This window comes from Rhinoraja longicauda, chromosome 5 (genome assembly GCF_053455715.1).
Source record: "Rhinoraja longicauda isolate Sanriku21f chromosome 5, sRhiLon1.1, whole genome shotgun sequence".
NCBI lineage: Eukaryota > Metazoa > Chordata > Chondrichthyes > Rajiformes > Arhynchobatidae > Rhinoraja > Rhinoraja longicauda.
The window spans coordinates 87,345,127-87,365,558 of NC_135957.1; positions in this window are offsets into that span (position 1 = coordinate 87,345,127).

The following is a 20,432-nucleotide window of genomic DNA, read 5'->3' on the forward strand; positions in this document are numbered from 1 at the left end:
CCAGCACCACCATTAGTAAGAAAGTCATTGATCTGTTTCGGTACATGTGACAATTAAGCATGGTTGACTCTCAAGGAAGGGTACTGAAGGACTGTGCTGAACAGCTGTCTGAGGTATTCACCAGGATCTTTAACCTGTCATTATCTCTGGCTACGGTCCCCAAGTGCCTGAAGTCGGCTACCATAGTTCCGGTGCCGAAAAAAGCAAAGATCTCCAACCTGAACGACTACCGCCCGGTTGCCCTAACTCAGATAGTCATGAAGTGCTTTGAAAGGCTGGTCCTCTCACACATCAAATCCAGCATCCCTGACTCACTGGACTCGCGTCAATTTCAATACAGGGCAAACAGATCCACAGAGGACGCCATCTCTCTGGCTCTCCCAATGGAAGAGCCAATGGAATGTTGGCATTCATAATAAGAGGTGTTGAGTATAGGAACAAAGAGGTCCTTCTGCAGTTGTACAGGGCCCTAGTGAGACCGCACCTGGAGTACTGTGTGCAGTTTTGGTCTCCAAATTTGAGGAAGGATATTCTTGCTATTGAGGGCGTGCAGCGTAGGTTTACTAGGTTAATTCCCGGAATGGCGGGACTGTGATATGTTGAAAGACTGGAGCGACTAGGCTTGTATACACTGGAATCTAGAAGGATGAGAGGGGATCATATCGAAACGTATAAGATTATTAAGGGGTTGGATACGTTAGAGGCAGGAAACATGTTCCCAATGTTGGGGGAGTCCAGAACAAGGGGCCGCAGTTTAAGAATAAGGGGTAGGCCACTTAGAACAAAAATGAGGAAAAACGTTTTCAGTCAGAGAGTTGTGAATCTGTGGAATTCTCTGCCTCAGAAGGCAGTGGAGGCCAATTCTCTGAATGCATTCAAGAGAGAGCTAGATAGAGCTCTTAAGATAGCGGAGTCAGGGGGTATGGGGAGAAGGCAGGAACGGGGTACTGATTGAGAATGATCAGCCATGATCACATTGAATGGTGGTGCTGGCTCGAAGGGCCGAATGGCCTCCTCCTTCACCTATTGTCTATTGTCTTCACACTGCCCTGACTCACCTGGAGAGACAGGGCACGTACGTGAGGACGCTATTCATTGACTATAGCTCCGCCTTCAACACGGACATTCCCACCAAGCTCATCACCAAACTCCACCAGCTAGGCCTCAGCTCGTCATTATGTGACTGGATCCTGGACTTCCTGCTGGAACGACCGCAGGCAGTGAGAATGGGCCCGCACCTGTCCTCCACTATCACCCTGAGTACCGGCCCAACACAGGGCTGTGTTCTGAGCCCCATGCTCAACTCCCTATTCACACATGACTGTGTTCCTGCATTCGACACCAACACCATTGTCAAGTTTGCAGGTGACACAACGGTGATCGGGCTTATCACCAACGGGGATGAAACAAACTATAGAGCGGAGGTGCAGAACCTGGCGGACTGGTGCTCGGATAACAACCTGTCCGTAAATACCACCAAGACCAAGGAGCTGATCATCAACTTCCGTAGGTCACATAACGGGGAATACGCACCGATCTTTATCAACGGGGACAGTGTGGAGAGAGTGTCCAGCTTCACGGTTCTGGGCACTCACATTTCGGAGGACCTAACATGGTCCAATGGCAACGACTGTTCTACCTAAGAACACTGTAAAGGTCTGGTCTACCCCAACAGCTGCTGACGACATTCTTATAGAGACATATAAAAATTTAAAAAGGACTAGACAAGCTAGATGCAGGAAACATGTTCCCAATGTTGGGGGAGTCCAGAACAAGGAGAATTCCACAGATTCACAACCCTTTGGGTGAAGATGTTTTACCTCATCTCAGTCCTAAATGGCCTCCCCCTTTATTCTTAGACTGTGGCCCCTGGTTCTGGACTCCCCTAACATGGGGAACATTTTTCCTGCATCTAGCTTGTCCAATCCCTTCTGAATTTTATATGTGTCTATAAGATTCCCTTTTCAGTAAATAATTGGGGGATTTGTTGAGAAAAGAGCAGAGTTCCCACTGCAACCCTTCTCCGTGGGTTGTCACCTTGTGGTGGTGGAGAAGCTCGTGTGGTCCTGAGATCCTGAGAGCGATGCCGTCTGGAGCTACGCTCCTGGTAGGGTCACCCATGGCGGTAAGGTCGAGGGGGAGGTCCTTGACAAAGAGCAATCCAACCAAGACCTCAACGGTGGAACAGGCGGAGGGAGGATGATGGCTGACTTTAGTGGAGCGTCACAACAGCTGGGAAGGTGGATGGATGAAGGCTGCAGCAGATAAGGGTCCCCGGTCGTCTTGGACTCCACGCCACTGGATCCTGACCCAGATCTGTCAAGGACCGTGTGGTGGCTGTCTGTGCACCAGTCTCCCCACGTTAAACAAAGTCACGCACAGGCGTCCGACCCTATGGAGAGGACAGTCACACTCGCTTCCAGTGACCGCTGATGGTGATAAATGAACGCTGGGCAACGCCTCGCCTGGGGACACAAGGTCTGATCAGCCAGAGCAACAGGAATAGATCAGCCAGGAGAGAACGATGCAAAGATAATTCATGCCCTGGCCTAGCATGAAATGAAACTGTCAAATATTAAAGGCAAATGCACCCCATCACCAGCAGTGTGGTTATGACTACAGAACGCGCAACATAGAACAGGCAACATGCAACATAGAACACAGAACACTGAACAAAGAACACGCAACATAGAACACAGAACAGGCAACATGCATCACGGGGTATGGGGAGAAGGCAGGCACGGGTTACTGATTGTGGATGATCAGCCATGATCACAGTGAATGGCGGTGGTGGCTCGAAGGGCCGAATGGCCTCCTCCTGCACCTATTGTCTATGTTAATAGGACACAGATGTTTAAACATAGAATATAGAACATAAAACAGTACAGTGTAGGAAGGAACTGCAGATGGTGGATTACACCGAAGATAGACACAAAGTGCTGGAGTAACTCAGCGGGTCAGGCAGCATCTGTGGACAAAGTCCTGCCCCCTCCCCTGACATCAGTCTGAGGAAGGGTCTCAACCCGAAACGTCACCCAATCCTTCTCTCCCGAGATGCTGCCTGACCTGCTGAGTTACTCCAGCATTTTGTGTCTACCTTTAGTATTTTTCCTACATAGGTAATAGGTGGATACAGGTGAGGTGGGTATTTGATATGCAGATGGTTGGCACAGAGGTTTCTGATTTTTTGGAATGGGTAGGGGAGTTAATATGCTTAGCAGCCAGGGGATCCAGCACGCCTTGGCAGGCAGACATATAAAAATTAAAAAAGGACTAGACAAGCTAGATGCAGGAAACATGTTCCCAATGTTGGGGGAGTCCAGAACCAGGAGCCACAGTCTAAATAAAGAGGAGGCCATTTTAAAACTGAGCTGAGAATAAAACCTTTTCACCCAGAGAGTTGTGAGTTTGTGGAATTCTCTGCCACAGAGGGCAGTGGAGGCCAATTCACTGGATGAATTTAAAAGAGAGTTAGATAGAGCTCGAGGGGCTAGTGGAATCAAGGGATATGGGGAGAAGGCAGGCACGGGTTACTGATTGTGGATGATCAGCCATGATCACAATGAATGGCGGTGCTGGCTCGAAGGGCCGAATGGCCGCCTCCTGCACCTATTTTCTATGTTTAGTATGAACGCGTGATCGCTGGTCGGCTTGGACTCAGTGGATTGTTTCCTTGCTTTTTCTTTGAATCAATCAATCACAGATAAGGAGAATATGAGGTCAGGTCAGAGTGCAATGGAGGTCAGGAGAGGCTGTGAAGGAATTGTCTAAGTCATACGGAGGCCTCAGATGGCGTTTGCTTTGCTACCAAGAGAGATGTCCATGTATGTCCCAGAGAGAATGTCCCTGCCTGTCCCAGGAGGTCTGGGCTTGGCAAACGAGAGCGGAGAGAGCAGAGAGAGAGAGAGAGAGAGAGAGAGAGAGAGAGGAGAGAGAGAGAGAGAGAGAGAGAGAGAGAGAGAGAGAGAGAGAGAGAGAGAGAGAGGAGAGAGAGAGAGAGAGAGAGAGAGAGGAGAGAGATGAGAGAGAGAGAGTGAGAGAGAGAGAGAGAAGAGAGAGAGAGAGAGAGAGAGAGAGAGAGAGAGAGAGAGAGAGAGAGATGAGAGGAGAGAGAGAGAGAGAGAGAGAAGAGAGAGAGAGAGAGATGAGAGAGAGAGAGAGAGAGATGAGAGGAGAGAGAGAGAGAGAGAGAGAGAGAGAGAGAGAGAGGACGCTGCAAATCCATTCCCTGTCAGGGTGCTGAATTGGAAATACAGCAAGGAAACAGGCCCTTCGGCCGACCCAGTCCATGCTGACCATCGATCACCCGTGTACACGGGTTCCATGTTATCCCACTTTCTCATCACTTCCCACACACTGGGTACAAGTTACAGAGGGCCAATCAACCTACAAACCCGCACGTCTTTGGGATGTGGGAGGAAAGTGGAGCACCCGGAGGAAACCCACGTGGTCACGGGGGGAGAGCGTGCAAACTCCACACAGACAGCACCCGAGGACAGGATCGAACCCGGATCTCTGGCGCTGTGAAGCAGCAAATGTGACGCCCTTTCATAGAAACATAGGCAATAGGTGCAGGAGGAGCCATTCCTTGTGATCATGGCTGATCATCCACAATCAGTAACCCATTTATGCTTTTTTCCCTCATCCCTTGATTCTGTTAACCCTAAGAGCTAAATCTAACTCTCACTTGAAAACATCCAAAGAATCGCCTCCACTGCCTTCTGTGGCAGAGAATTCCACAGATTCACAACCCTTTGGGTGAAGATGTTTACCTCATCTCAGTCCTAAATGGCCTCCCCTTTATTCTTAGACTGCGGCCCCCTGGTTCTGGACTCCCCTAACATGGGGAGCATTTTTCCTGCATCTAGCTTGTCCAATCCCTTCTGAATTTTATATGTGTCTATAAGATTCCCTTTTCAGTAAATAATTGGGGGATTTGTTGAGCAAAGAGCAGAGTTCCCACTGCAACCCTTCTCCGTGGGTTGTCACCTTGTGGTGGTGGAGAAGCTTGTGTGGTCCTGAGATCCTGAGAGCGATGCCGTCTGGAGCTACGCTCCTGGTAGGGTCACCCATGGCGGTGAGGTCAAGGGGGAGGTCCCTGACAAAGAGCAATCCAACCAAGACCTCAACGGTGGAACAGGCGGAGGGAGGGTGACGGCTGACTTTAGTGGAGCGTCACAACGGCTGGGAAGGCGGATGGATGAAGGCTGCAGCAGAAAAGGGTCCCCGGTCGTCTTGGACTCCACGCCACTGGATCCTGACCCAGATCCTGTCAAGGACCGTGTGGTGGCTGTCTGTGCACCAGTCTCCCCACGTTAAACAAAGTCACGCACAGGCGTCCGACCCTATGAGAGGACAGTCACACTCGCTTCCAGTGACCGATGATGGTGATAAATGAACGCTGGGCAACGCCTCGCCTGGGGACACAAGGTCTGATCAGCCAGAGCAACAGGAATAGATCAGCCAGGAGAGAACGATGCAAAGATAATTCATGCCCTGGCCAAGCATGAAATGAAACTGTCAAATATTAAAGGCAAATGCACCCCATCACCAGCAGTGTGGTTTATGACTACAGAACACGCAACATAGAACAGGCAACATGCAACATAGAACACAGAACACTGAACAAAGAACACGCAACATAGAACACAGAACAGGCAACATGGCATCACGGGGTATGGGGAGGAAGGCAGGCACGGGTTACTGATTGTGGATGATCAGCCATGATCACAGTGAATGGCGGTGGTGGCTCGAAGGGCCGACATGGCCTCCTCCTGCACACTATTGTCTATGTTAATAGGACACAGATGTTTAAACATAGAATATAGAACATAAAACAGGTACAGTGTAGGAAGGAACTGCAGATGGTGGATTACACCGAAGATAGACAACAAAGTGCTGGAGTAACTCAGCGGGTCAGGGACAGCATCTGTGGACAAAGTCCCGCCCCCCTCCCCTGACATCAGTCTGAGGAAAGGGTCTCAACCCGAAACGTGTCACCCAATCCTTCTCTCCCGAGATGCTGCCTGACCTGCTGAGTTACTCCAGCATTTTGTGTCTACCTTTAGTATTTTTTTCTACATAGGGTAATAGGTGGATACAGGTGAGGTGGGTATTTGATATGCAGATGGTTGGCACAGAGGTTTCTGATTTTTTGGAATGGGTAGGGGAGGTTAATATGCTTAGCAGCCAGGGGATCCAGCACGCCTTGGCAGGCAGAAATATAAAAATTAAAAAAGGACTAGACAAGCTAGATGCAGGAAACATGTTCCCAATGTTGGGGAGTCCAGAACCAGGAGCCACAGTCTAAATAAAGAGGAGGCCATTTAAAACTGAGCTGAGAATAAAACCTTTTCACCCAGAGAGTTGTGAGTTTGTGGAATTCTCTGCCACAGAGGGCAGTGGAGGCCAATTCACTGGATGAATTTAAAAGAGAGTTAGAGAGAGCTCGAGGGGCTAGTGGAATCAAGGGATATGGGGAGAAGGCAGGCACGGGTTACTGATTGTGGATGATCAGCATGATCACAATGAATGGCGGGTGCTGGCTCGAAGGGCCGAATGGCCGCCTCCTGCACCTATTTTCTATGTTTAGTATGAACGCGTGATCGCTGGTCGGCTTGGACTCAGTGGATTGTTTCCTTGCTTTTTCTTTGAATCAAATCAATCACAGATAAGGAGAATATGAGGTCAGGTCAGAGTGCAATGGAGGTCAGGAGAGGCTGTGAAGAATTGTCTAAGTCATACGGAGGCTCAGATGGCGTTTGCTTTGCTACCAAGAGAGATGTCCTTGTATGTCCAGAGAGAATGTCCCTGCCTGTCCCAGGAGGTCTGGGCTTGGCAACGGAGCGGAATAGCAGAGAGCAACACACACACACACACACACACACAGAGAGAGAGATAGAGAGAGAGAGAGAGAGAGAGAGAGAGAGAGAGAGAGAGAGAGAGAGAGAGAGAGAGAGAGAGAGAGAGAGAGAGAGACGCAGACGCTGCAAATCCCATTTCCCTGTCAGGGCTGAATTGGAAATACAGCAAGGAAACAGGCCCTTCGGCCCACCAGTCCATGCCGACATCGATCACCCGTGTACACGGGTTCCATGTTATCCCACTTTCTCATCCACTTCCCACACACTGGGTACAAGTTACAGAGGGCCAATCAACCTACAAACCCGCACGTCTTTGGGATGTGGGAGGAAAGTGGAGCACCCGGAGGAAACCCACGTGGTCACGGGGGGAGCGTGCAAACTCCACACAGACAGCACCCGAGGACAGGATCGAACCCGGATCTCTGGCGCTGTGAGGGCAGCAAATGTGACGCCCTTTCATAGAAACATAGGCAATAGGTGCAGGAGGAGGCCATTCGGCCCTTCGATCCAGCACCCGCCATTCATTGTGATCATGGCTGATCATCCACAATCAGTAACCCATTGTGCTTTTTTCCCCTCATCCCTTGATTCTGTTAACCCTAAGAGCTAAATCTAACTCTCACTTGAAAACATCCAAAGAATCGGCCTCCACTGCCTTCTGTGGCAGAGAATTCCACAGATTCACAACCCTTTGGGTGAAGATGTTTTACCTCATCTCAGTCCTAAATGGCCTCCCCCTTTATTCTTAGACTGCGGCCCCTGGTTCTGGACTCCCCTACATGGGGAGCATTTTTCCTGCATCTAGCCTTGTCCAATCCCTTCTGAATTTTATATGTGTCTATAAGATTCCTTTTCAGTAAATAATTGGGGATTTGTTGAGCAAAGAGCAGAGTTCCCACTGCAACCTTCTCCGTGGGGTTGTCACCTTGTGGTGGTGGAGAAGCTTGTGTGGTCCTGAGATCCTGAGAGCGGATGCCGTCTGGAGCTACGCTCCTGGTAGGGTCACCCATGGCGGTGAGGTCAAGGGGGAGGTCCCTGACAAAGAGCAATCCAACCAAGACCTCAACGGTGGAACAGGCGGAGGAGGGTGACGGCTGACTTTAGTGGAGCGTCACAACGGCTGGGAAGCGGATGGATGAAGGCTGCAGCAGAAAAGGGTCCCCGGTCGTCTTGGACTCCACGCCACTGATCCTGACCCAGATCTGTCAAGGACCGTGTGGTGGCTGTCTGTGCACCAGTCTCCCACGTTAAACAAAGTCACGCACAGGCGTCCGACCCTATGGAGAGGACAGTCACACTCGCTTCAGTGACCGATGATGGTGATAAATGAACGCTGGGCAACGCCTCGCCTGGGACACAAGGTCTGATCAGCCAGAGCAACAGGAATAGATCAGCCAGGAGAGAACGATGCAAGATAATTCATGCCCTGGCCAAGCATGAAATGAAACTGTCAAATATTAAAGGCAAATGCACCCCATCACCAGCAGTGTGGTTATGACTACAGAACACGCAACATAGAACAGGCAACATGCAACATAGAACACAGAACACTGAACAAAGAACACGCAACATAGAACACAAGAACAGGCAACATGCATCACGGGGTATGGGAGAAGGCAGGCAACGGGTTCTGATTGTGGATGATCAGCCATGATCACAGTGAATGGCGGTGGTGGCTCGAAGGCCGAATGGCCTCCTCCTGCAACCTATTGTCTATGTTAATAGGACACAGATGTTTAAACATAGAATATAGAACATAAAACAGTACAGTGTAGGAAGAGAACTGCAGATGGTGGATTACACCGAAGATAGACACAAAGTGCTGGAGTAACTCAGCGGGTCAGGCAGCATCTGTGGACAAAGTCCCGCCCCCTCCCCTGACATCAGTCTGAGGAAGGGTCTCAACCCGAAACGTCACCCAATCCTTCTCTCCCGAGATGCTGCTGACCTGCTGAGTTACTCCAGCATTTTGTGTCTACCTTAGTATTTTTCCTACATAGGTAATAGGTTGGATTACAGGTGAGGTGGGTATTTGATATGCAGATGGTTGGTACAGAGGTTTCTGATTTTTTGGAATGGGTAGGGGAGTTAATATGCTTAGCAGCCAGGGGATCCAGCACGCCTTGGCAGGCAGACATATAAAAATTAAAAAGGACTAGACAAGCTAGATGCAGGAAACATGTTCCCAATGTTGGGGAGTCCAGAACCAGGAGCCACAGTCTAAATAAAGAGGATGCCATTTAAAACTGAGCTGAGAATAAAACCTTTTCACCAGAGAGTTGTGAGTTTGTGGAATTCTCTGCCACAGAGGGCAGTGGAGGGCCAGTTCACTGGATGAATTTAAAGAGAGTTAGATAGAGCTCGAGGGGCTAGTGGAATCAAAGGATATGGGGAGAAGGCAGGCACGGGTTACTGATTGTGGATGATCAGCCATGATCACAATGAATGGCGGTGCTGGCTCGAAGGGCCGAATCTGGTCGGCTTGGACTCAGTGGATTGTTTCCTTGCTTTTTCTTTGAATCAATCAATCACAGATAAGGAGAATATGAGGTCAGGTCAGAGTGCAATGGAGGTCAGGAGAGGCTGTGAAGGAATTGTCTAAGTCATACGGAGGCTCAGATGGCGTTTGCTTTGCTACCAAGAGAGATGTCCATGTATGTCCCAGAGAGAATGTCCCTGCCTGTCCCAGGAGGTCTGGGCTTGGCAACGGAGCGGAATAGCAGAGAGCGAGAGAGAGAGAGAGAGAGAGAGAGAGAGAGAGAGAGAGAGAGAGAGAGAGAGAGAGAGAGAGAGAGAGAGAGAGAGAGAGAGAGAGAGAGAGAGAGAGAGAGAGAGAGAGAGAGAGAGAGAGAGAGAGAGAGAGAGAGAGAGAGAGAGAGAGAGAGAGAGAGAGAGAGAGATGAGAGAGAGAGAGAGAGAGAGAGAGAGAGAGAGAGGAGAGAGAGAGAGAGAGAGAGAGAGAGAGAGAGAGAGAGAAGAGAGAGAGAGAGAGAGAGAGAGAGAGAGAGAGAGAGAGAGAGAGAGAGAGAGAGAGACTGCAAATCCCATTCCTGTCAGGGCTGAATTGGAAATACAGCAAGGAAACAGGCCCTTCGGCCCACCCAGTCCATGCCGACCATCGATCACCCATGTACACCGGGTTCCATGTTATCCCACTTTCTCATCCACTTCCCACACACTGGGTACAAGTTACAGACGGCCAATCAACCTACAAACCCGCACGTCTTTGGGATGTGGGAGGAAAGTGGAGCACCCGGAGGAAACCCACGGGGGGAGCGTGCAAACTCCACACAGACAGCACCCGAGGACAGGATCGAACCCGGATCTCTGGCGCTGTGAGGCAGCAAAATGTGACGCCCTTTCATAGAAACATAGGCAATAGGTGCAGGAGGAGGCCATTCGGCCCTTCGATCCAGCACCGCCATTCATTGTGATCATGGCTGATCATCCACAATCAGTAACCCATTTATGCTTTTTCCCCTCATCCCTTGATTCTGTTAACCCTAAGAGCTAAATCTAACTCTCACTTGAAAACATCCAAAGAATCGGCCTCCACTGCCTTCTGTGGCAGAGAATTCCACAGATTCACAACCCTTTGGGTGAAGATGTTTTACCTCATCTCAGTCCTAAATGGCCTCCCTCTTTATTCTTAGACTGCGGCCCCTGGTTCTGGACTCCCCTAACATGGGGAACATTTTTCCTGCATCTAGCTTGTCCAATCCCTTCTGAATTTTATATGTGTCTATAAGATTCCCTTTTCAGTAAATAATTGGGGGATTTGTTGAGCAAAGAGCAGAGTTCCCACTGCAACCCTTCTCCGTGGGTTGTCACCTTGTGGTGGTGGAGAAGCTTGTGTGGTCCTGAGATCCTGAGAGCGATGCCGTCTGGAGCTACGCTCCTGGTAGGGTCACCCATGGCGGTGAGGTCAAGGGGGAGGTCCCTGACAAAGAGCAATCCAACCAAGACCTCAACGGTGGAACAGGCGGAGGGAGGGTGATGGCTGACTTTAGTGGAGCGTCACAACGGCTGGGAAGGCGGATGGATGAAGGCTGCAGCAGAAAAGGGTCCCCGGTCGTCTTGGACTCCACGCCACTGGATCCTGACCCAGATCTGTCAAGGACCGTGTGGTGGCTGTCTGTGCACCAGTCTCCCCACGTTAAACAAAGTCACGCACAGGCGTCCGACCCTATGGAGAGGACAGTCACACTCGCTTCCAGTGACCGCTGATGGTGATAAATGAACGCTGGGCAACGCCTCGCCTGGGGACACAAGGTCTGATCAGCCAGAGCAACAGGAATAGATCAGCCAGGAGAGAACGATGCAAAGATAATTCATGCCCTGGCCTAGCATGAAATGAAACTGTCAAATATTAAAGGCAAATGCACCCCATCACCAGCAGTGTGGTTCTGACTACAGAACACGCAACATAGAACAGGCAACATGCAACATAGAACACAGAACACTGAACAAAGAACACGCAACATAGAACACAGAACAGGCAACATGCATCACGGGGTATGGGGAGAAGGCAGGCACGGGTTACTGATTGTGGATGATCAGCCATGATCACAGTGAATGGCGGTGCTGGCTCGAAGGGCTGAATGGCCTCCTCCTGCACATATTGTCTATGTTAATAGGACACAGATGTTTAAACATAGAATATAGAACATAAAACAGTACAGTGTAGGAAGGAACTGCAGATGGTGGATTACACCGAAGATAGACACAGAGTGCTGGAGTAACTCAGCGGGTCAGGCAGCATCTGTGGAGAACATGGATAGGTGACGTTTCACAGAGTGCTGGAGTAACTCAGCGGGTCAGGCAGCATCTGTGGACAAAGTCCCGCCCCCTCCCCTGACTTCAGTCTGAGGAAGGGTCTCGACCCGAAATGTCACCCAATCCTTCTCTCCCGAGATGCTGCCTGACCTGCTGAGTTACTCCAGCATTTTGTGTCTACCTTTAGTATTTTTCCTACATGGGTAATAGGTGGATACAGGTGAGGTGGGTATTTGATATGCAGATGGTTGGCACAGATGTTTCTGATTTTTTGGAATGGGTAGGGGAGTTAATATGCTTAGCAGCCAGGGTATCCAGCACGCCTTGGCAGGCAGACTGAAAGTAATTCCAATGTTTTATGCATGGTAAGACGGTAAGTGATTTTTTTTTTCATGCTAGTTTAATACAATTTTTGAGGGATTCGTATATTACAGTGATCTTTTCTTCTGGTTTTTCATGACATCAATATGACTCACATTAAAAATTGAAATGCTCCAATTCGTACGTTTTTAAGCAGCTTGGCAAAATGGGAATGATTCATGGAGCGATGTTGAGAACTTTAATAATTACGTTTAAGTGTATAGCATTACAGCTGTCAACTGACTGGACTTATCACCCGAGAACAGGGGTCAGGTGATATCTGTTCAGATGCCATCGAGACAGCTGGTCGGATAATAAATATATTTGGGATGAAAACTAGTACCAGTAACAGTGACCGCAAAACCACAGGGTTTTCCTCAAAGCGTTGACTGAAGAAGGGTCTTGACCTGAAACGTCCATGTTCTCTAGATATGCTGCCTGACCCGCTGAGTTACTCCAGCACTCTGTGAAACGTCACCTATCCATGTTCTCCACAGATGCTGCCTGACCCGCTGAGTTACTCCAGCACTCTGTGAAACGTCACCTATCCATGTTCTCCACAGATGCTGCCTGACCCGCTGAGTTACTCCAGCTTTTTGTGTCTCTCTTCTGTCAAAAGAGCGTATTTGGTGTACTAATATCCTTCAAAAAAAGAAACCTGCCATTTTTAATTATTACTAAAAATGCAGGAACTATTTGTCCTCACTGTTTTCTGACCCGACACAATGGGGCAGTCAGAATGGGAGTTCTGGTGCAGGATTGCCAAACAGTTCATCAACAAGTCAAATCGACATTAAAGAAAGCAAACTCAATGCTAGCATTTATTTCAAGAGGGCTTGTATACAAAAAACAGGGATGTAATTCGAGTTGCCAACGGTCCCGTATTTGCCGGGACATCCCGAATATTGGGCAAAATTGGTTTGTCCCGTACGGGACCGCCCTTGTCCTGTATTAGGCTGGGGGGGGGGGCTGTTGGCCGGAACACTGTAGGCCCGGACACTGTAGGTCTGGACACTGTAGGTCTGGACACTGTAGGTCTGGACACTGTAGGTCCGGACAGTGTAGGCCCGGACGCTGTAGGCCCGGACGCTGTAGGCCCGGACGCTGTAGGCCCGGACGCTGTAGGCCCGGACGCTGTAGGCCCGGACGCTGTAGGCCCGGACGCTGTAGGCCCGGACGCTGTAGGCCCGGACGCTGTAGGCCCGGACGCTGTAGGCCCGGACGCTGTAGGCCCGGACGCTGTAGGCCCGGACGCTGTAGGCCCGGACGCTGTAGGCCCGGACGCTGTAGGCCCGGACGCTGTAGGTCCGGACAGTGTAGGACACTGTGGGCCCGGACAGTGTAGGTCCAGACAGTGTAGGTCCGGAGACCCGGGCGCCGCCTAACAGAGGTTGCGTGGCAACCCGCCTCCCGGCCCGGGCAGCCGCCATTGGTGGATCGGGGGCACGTAGCCACTGGCTGGGTGAGGTCACATGGGGCGCGGGGCGGTGACATCACCTTGTCCCTTATTTGGGAGTGAGATAGTTGGCAACCCCTAGATCTAATGTTGCGGCTCTATAAGGCACTGGTCAAGCTGCGTTTGGAATATTGTGAGCAATTTTGGGCGCCATATATGAGGAAGGATGTGCTGGCTCTGGAGAGGGTCCAGAGGAGGTTTACAAGAATGATCCCAGGAATGAGTGGGTTAACCCATGATGAGCGTTTGTCGGCACTGGGCCTGAACTCGCTGGAGTTTAGAAGCATGAGGGGGGACCTCATTGAAATGTATAGAATAGTGAGCGGCCTGGATAGAGTGGATGTGGAGAGGATGTTTCCACTGGTGGGAGAGTCTAGGACCAGAGGGCACAGCCTCAGAATTAGGAAGGAGATGAGGAGGAATTTCTTTAGTCAGAGGGTGGTGAATCTGTGGAATTCTTTGTCACAGACGGCTGTGGAGGCCAAGTCAGTGGATATTTTTAAGGCAGAAATAGATAGATTCTTCATTAGTGCGCGTGTCAGGAGTTATGGGGAGAAGGCAGGTGAATGGGGTTGGGAGGGAGAGGTAGATCAGTCATGATTGAATGGGCTTGATGGGCTGAATGGCCTAATTCTGCCCCTATGACTTTTGACATTATGACCGCATTTAGGGTTGCCAACTATTTCACTCCCAACCACGGGACAAGGTGACGTCACCGCCCCGCGCCCCACGTGACCTCACCTAGCCAGCGGCCACGTGCTCCCGCTCCAAGAATGGCGGCCGCCCGGGCCTGGAGGCGGGTTGCCACGCAACCTCCGTTAGGCGAACACACTCCGTCAGCCTACACTGTCCCGGCCTACAGCGGCCCCCCAGGCCTAATACGGGACAAGGGCGGTCCCATTGGGACAAACCAATTTAGGCCAACATAAGGGATGTCCCGGCTAATGCGGGTCAGTTGGCAACCCTAACCGCATTAGTAGGAGATAAGGGGTGGACAATAAATGTTGGCCTTGCCAGTAACAACCAGAGCCTCTGCTTATCATTTGAACCATTGAAGTGCATCATGGGTTATCTGTGTTGCAGGACCAATAGAGGCCACGGCCTCTGTGTGGAGTCCAACGGTTCTGGAACATTCCGCCTAGGCCGCCGAGTGGGGGGGGGGGTGATTTGGAATGGATCTGCCGGCTCCGGGCGGGCCGGAGCTCCAGAGCCCCAGACGCAGGACGGGAGATTCCCCACCCACCGATCGGCAGCGCACGTCCCGATGAGGTGGGGATCGGCCGGCCGGCCGGCTCACTCGGCCTGGGGGACACATTCACGGGGGGATTTCAAGTCCACTCTCGTGATTTTTTCCGGATTAAAGGAGGTGTTTCCGGATAATCGGTGGTGGTCGTGCACTACAAGTGAAGTCTCACTCATCAGATGCACAGGGAACCTAGATATCAGGGAACCTGTGCATCATCACAGGGAATGATCATCAGATGTGATGATCATCACATGCATCATCAGATGCACAGGGAACCTGGATATGAAGCAGGTTAATCCCCGGGATGTATATCCACTCCAACCAGGCCTTTGTCTAATTCGGTACGTTTCAATGAGGTCCACACTGAGGAAGCTAGGACTGGCTTAGATGAGGTTAGATCAGGGTCACCAGGTTAATCCCCGGGATGGCGGAACTGTCATATGAGGAAAGATTGGAAAGACTGGGCTTGTATTCACTGGAGTTTAGAAGGATGAGAGGGGATCTTATAGAGACGTATAAAATTATAAAAGGGCTGGACAAGCTAGATGCAGGAAACATCTGCAGAACCAGGGACCACAGTTTAAGAATAAAGGGGAGGTCATTTAAAACTGAGGTGAGAAGGAACTTTTTCACCCAGAGAGTTGTGAATTTGTGGAATTCTCTGCCACAGAGGGCAGTGGAGGCCGATTCAATGGATGAATTTAAAAGAGAGTTGGATAGAGCTCGAGGGGCTAATGGAATCAAGGGGTATGGGGAGAAGGCAGGCACGGGTTACTGATTGTGGATGATCAGCCATAATCACAGTGAATGGCGGTGCTGGCTCGAGGGCCAAATGGCCTCCTCCTGCACGTATTTTCTATGTTTCTATGAAGCAGCAGAAGGGTGATTTAGAACAAAAATAGACATGCTGGCTCAGAAAACTGCATACCACTTTCAATTAGATTTCATTAATAAATTGGATGTTTAATTGCGATCTGATATTGCTTATTATACCATTGAATGAAATTGTTTTCATTCAGCATATTGGGTATCAATAAATTGCATCTATTCTTCAAGATGATAATCAAGTTATGTTTGTGCTGAGTTAAACCTCGGTGAATGTAATTCTCATTATACTTCACTGCTTAAAAGGACACAGAGTGCTGGAGTAACTCAATGGGAACATGGATAGGTGACGTTTCACAGAGTGCTGGAGTAACTCAGCGGGTCAGGCAGCATCACTGGATAACATGGATAGGTGACGTTTCACAAAGTGCTGGAGTAACTCAGCGGGTCAGGAAGCATCTGTGGAGAACATGGATGGGTGACGTTTCTAGTCGAGACGTCTGAGGAAGAGTCTCAACATCGTGGTGACCAAAACTGAACACAATACTCTAAATGTGGCCTCACCAATGTCTTATACAACTGCGACACGACCTCCCAACATCTACACGCAATGTTCTGACTGCTGAAGGCCAATGTGCCAAAAGCCTTTCTGACCATCCAATCTATCTGTGAAGCCACTTTCAAGGAATCTTACACCTGCACTCCTAGATCCCTCTGCTCTACAACACTCCCCAGAGCCTTTCACTGTGCAGGTCCTGCCCTTGTTAGACTTCCCAAATGCAACACCTCACACTTCTCTGTATTAAATTCCATCAACCATTGCCTCCGCCCTCCTGGCCAATCGATCCAGATCCTGCTGCAATCGTTCACAACCATCTTCACTTTCTGCAACACCACCCACTTTAGTGACAGAGGTAGATGGGACAGGTACTAGAACAACATTTAAAAGATACTTGGATATGTACATATATAGGAAAGGCTCTGAGGGATATGGGCCAAACGCGGGCCTTAAAGTTCGGGTATCTTCAGTTCAGTTTAGTTTATTGTCACCTGTGCCAAGGTACAGTGAAAAGCTTTTGTTTTTGTTGCGTGCCAACCAGTCAGCAGAAAGACATGGTTACAATCGATCCATTCACAGTGTTCAGATACATGATAAGGGAATAACGTTTAGTGCAAGGTAAAGCCAGCAAAGTCCGATCAAGGATAGTCCGAGGGTCACCAATGAGGTAGATAGTAGTTCAGCACTGCTCTCTGGTTGTGGTAGGATGGTTCAGTTGCCTGATAACAGCTGGGAAGAAACTGTCCCTGAATCTGCAGGTGTGCATTTTCACACTTCTGTACCTCTTGCCCGATGGGAGAGGGGAGAAGAGGGAGTGGCCGGGGACTGGATCGGTGTGGGCCACGTTCCTTGCCGAATGACTCTGTGCCTCTCTTCCATGTGCGATGGAGGTAGGGTTGCCAATTTCCTCCATCCCAAATACGGGACAAGGTGACGTCACCGCCCCTCACCGAGCCAGCGGCCACGTGCTCCCGCTCCACCAATGGCTTCCGCTGGCTGGGTGAGGTGACGTGGGGCGCGGGGCGGTGACGTCACCCTTTGTCCCTTATTTGGGAGTGAGGAAGTTGGCAACCCTACCAAAACGGGACAAGGGCAGTCCCGTACGGGACAAACCAATTTAGCCCAAGATACGGGATGTCCCGGCTAATACGGGACAGTTGGCAACCCTAGATGGAAGAGCCGTTTAGCGATTAGTCTTCCGAGTGCAGAGCATGCTTCATGGAGGGAATTAATAATTGTGTTCAGGATGCGGAGTTAATGGATCTAATTTTCCACATGGTGCCCAGAAGGTTAATCATCGGCCTTGCCACCGACAGTGAGTTAACAGCACGCACGTTTCCTGGGTCAGCCCATTTGTAATGTTCGTCACAGGGCCAGATGCAGGCGAGGTCAACGTGAGTCTGTGCAGTCATGACGTCAACTGGGATTCAATACGTAAATGGAAACGACAAGGGATGTGGAGAATTAAAGGCAAGGACACGGCTGGGGGAGATAAAACGTGAGGGCCTTTTCTAGAGGCTCAGAATGTAGCACTGGCCATTGGCAGCCTTTCCAATCAAGTCATAGAGTCACAGAGTGACACAGTGTGGAAACAGGCCCTTCGGCCCAACATGCCCACACCACCCAACATGTCCCAGCTACACTAGTCATAGCTGATAACAGCTGGGAAGAAACTGCCCCTGAATCTGGAGGTGTGCGTTTTCACACTTCTGTACCTCTTGCCCGATGGGAGAGGGGAGAAGAGGGAGTGGCCGGGGGCTGGATCGGTGTGGGCCACGTTCCTTGCTGAATGATAGAGTGATACAGTGTGGAAACAGGCCCTTCAGCCCAACCTGCCCACACCAGCCAACATGTCCCATCTACACTAGTCACAGAGTGATAAAGTCCCCCCCCTCCCCCTACCTATCCCCCTGCCCCCTCCCACCTTCCCTTCCCCCCTCCCCCCATTCCATCCCCCTCAACCCCCCCTTATCCTCCCTCCCTCTCCCCTCCCTCCCTAGGAGATAGATTTAAACTTTAAAATGTGAATAACTTTTAAAATGTAACACCGATTTCAATGAAACTCCTTCCATTAGCACCAAAGGGACGACGGTGAGTAAAGGTGGTCCTAAAATTGTCGTGCTGTCGTAACTACATATTCAGGTCTCCAAAATGGCTGCGCTGCCATAGCAGCTGCGGCTTACCTGCGGTCCATTTGTCTTTGTGTTTTTGTTGTTTTTTTGTCTTAATTGTAGTTGTGATGCCGTGTTTTTGTGTTTGTGTACTATGTGTGTATGTGGGGGGGAGGGGGGGGAGGGGGGGAACTGTAAAATTGTAAATATGTGTCCCTTCCGAACGGAGACCCGACCTTTGTTTTCTGAGTGTTGTCTCCGTTCCTGCTGCGGCCTACCATCGGCCCAACTCCTGGAGCTGGCTGCCTCCAGGGCTCTGGTTCGCAGAGTCCGCAGACCGGACTTACCATCAGTGGAGCCGGCCGTCCTCGGAGGCTGCGGGAGCGGCTGTGACTCACCTTAGGCTCGGCCCGCTGCGGACCGTCCGGCGCGGCCTGCAACCACAACAACCTGACTGCGGGAGAGGACGGCAGGAGAAGGGAAATTCATTGTGGCCTTCCATCACAGTGAGGAGAGGATTGGAGGAGACTCACTGTGATGGATGTTTCTTTGATGGATGTTTCTTTTTTTGTGTGTTTTTGGGGTTGTGTAATTTTAGTGCCTATTTAATGTTTTTATTGTTGGACTGTGGGTGACTGAATTTCGTCCAATTTGGATGACAAATAAAGCTATCTTGAATCTTGAATCTTGAACAGATCATTGAAATTCATACTTGCTGCAGCTCAGACGTGCAGGTTTGTAGGTTAATTGGCTTGGTAAATGTAAAAATTGTCCCTAATGTGTGTAGGATGGTGTTAGTGTGCGGGGATCGCTGGTCGGCGCCGACCCGGTGGGGCTGTTTCTGCGCTGTATCTCTAAACTAAACTACACTAAACTAAACTTAGCAGATTCAGTAACACAAAACACACAGATGCAATACCATACGAGACGATACGATAGAGCTTTATTTATCCCAGGAGGGAAATTGTTCTGTCAACAGTCGTAAAACACAAAATACATGAAACATGGAATTAAAGTAAGGAGTGACAATAGACCATAGACCATAGACAATAGGTGCAGGAGGAGGCCATTCAGCCCTTCGAGCCAGCACCGCCATGCAATGTGATCATGGCTGATCATTCTCAATCAGTACCCCGTTCCTGCCTTCTCCCCATACCCCCTGACTCCGCTATCCTTAAGAGCACTATCTAGCTCTCTCTTGAATGCATTCAGAGAATTGGCCTCCACTGCCTTCTGAGGCAGAGAATTCCACAGATTCACAACTCTCTGGGTGAAAAGGTTTTTCCTCATATCCGTTCTAAATGGCCTACCCCTTATTCTTAAACTGTGACCCCTGGTTCTGGATTCCCCCAACATTGGGAACATGTTTCTTGCCTCTAAGGTGTCCAATTCCTTAATAATCTTATATGTTTCGATAAGATCCCCTCTCATCCTTCTAAATTCCAGTGTATACAAGCCTAGTCGCTCCAGTCTTTCAACATATGACAGTCCCGCCATTCCGGGAATTAACCTAGTAAACCTACGCTGCACGCCCTCAATAGCAAGAATATCCTTCCTCAAATTTGGAGACCAAAACTGCACACAGTACTCCAGGTGCGGTCTCACCAGGGCCCTGTACAACTGCAGAAGGAGTGGAAAGGCTTGGCGGATGTACAGAGATTGGAGAGGGGGGTGGGGGGAGGGAGGGGGGAGTCAGTCTCAGTCTACCCCACGACAGAAGGGGGAGGAGTTGTTCAGTTTGATAGCCACAGGGAAGAAGGATCTCCTGTGGCGTTCGTTCTGTGCTGCATCTTGGAATATAAATACATCTAAATATACAATGATGAACAAAATAAATTAATGATCAATAATACTTGGCAGTCACTCTTTAAAACGCAGTACAACCAAATGCAGACTCAAGGAACTACAGCGGTAGAGTTGCTGCCTCACAGCGCCGGAGACCCGGGTTCCATCCCGACTACGGGTGCTGTCTGTACGGAGTTTGTACGTTCTCCCCGTGACCTGCGTGGGTTTTCTCCGGGTGCTTCGGTTTCCTCCCACACTGCACTGACGTACAGGTTTTGTAGGTTAAATGGCTTCTGTAAAATTGTAAATTGTCCCGAGTGTGTGTGGGATAAGTTAGTGTGCGGGGATCGCTGGTCGGTGTGGACACGGCGGGCTGAAGGGCCTGTTTGCACGCTGTATCTCTAAAGAGTCTAGTTTCAGTTTAGTTTAGTTTGGAGATACAGCGCGGAAA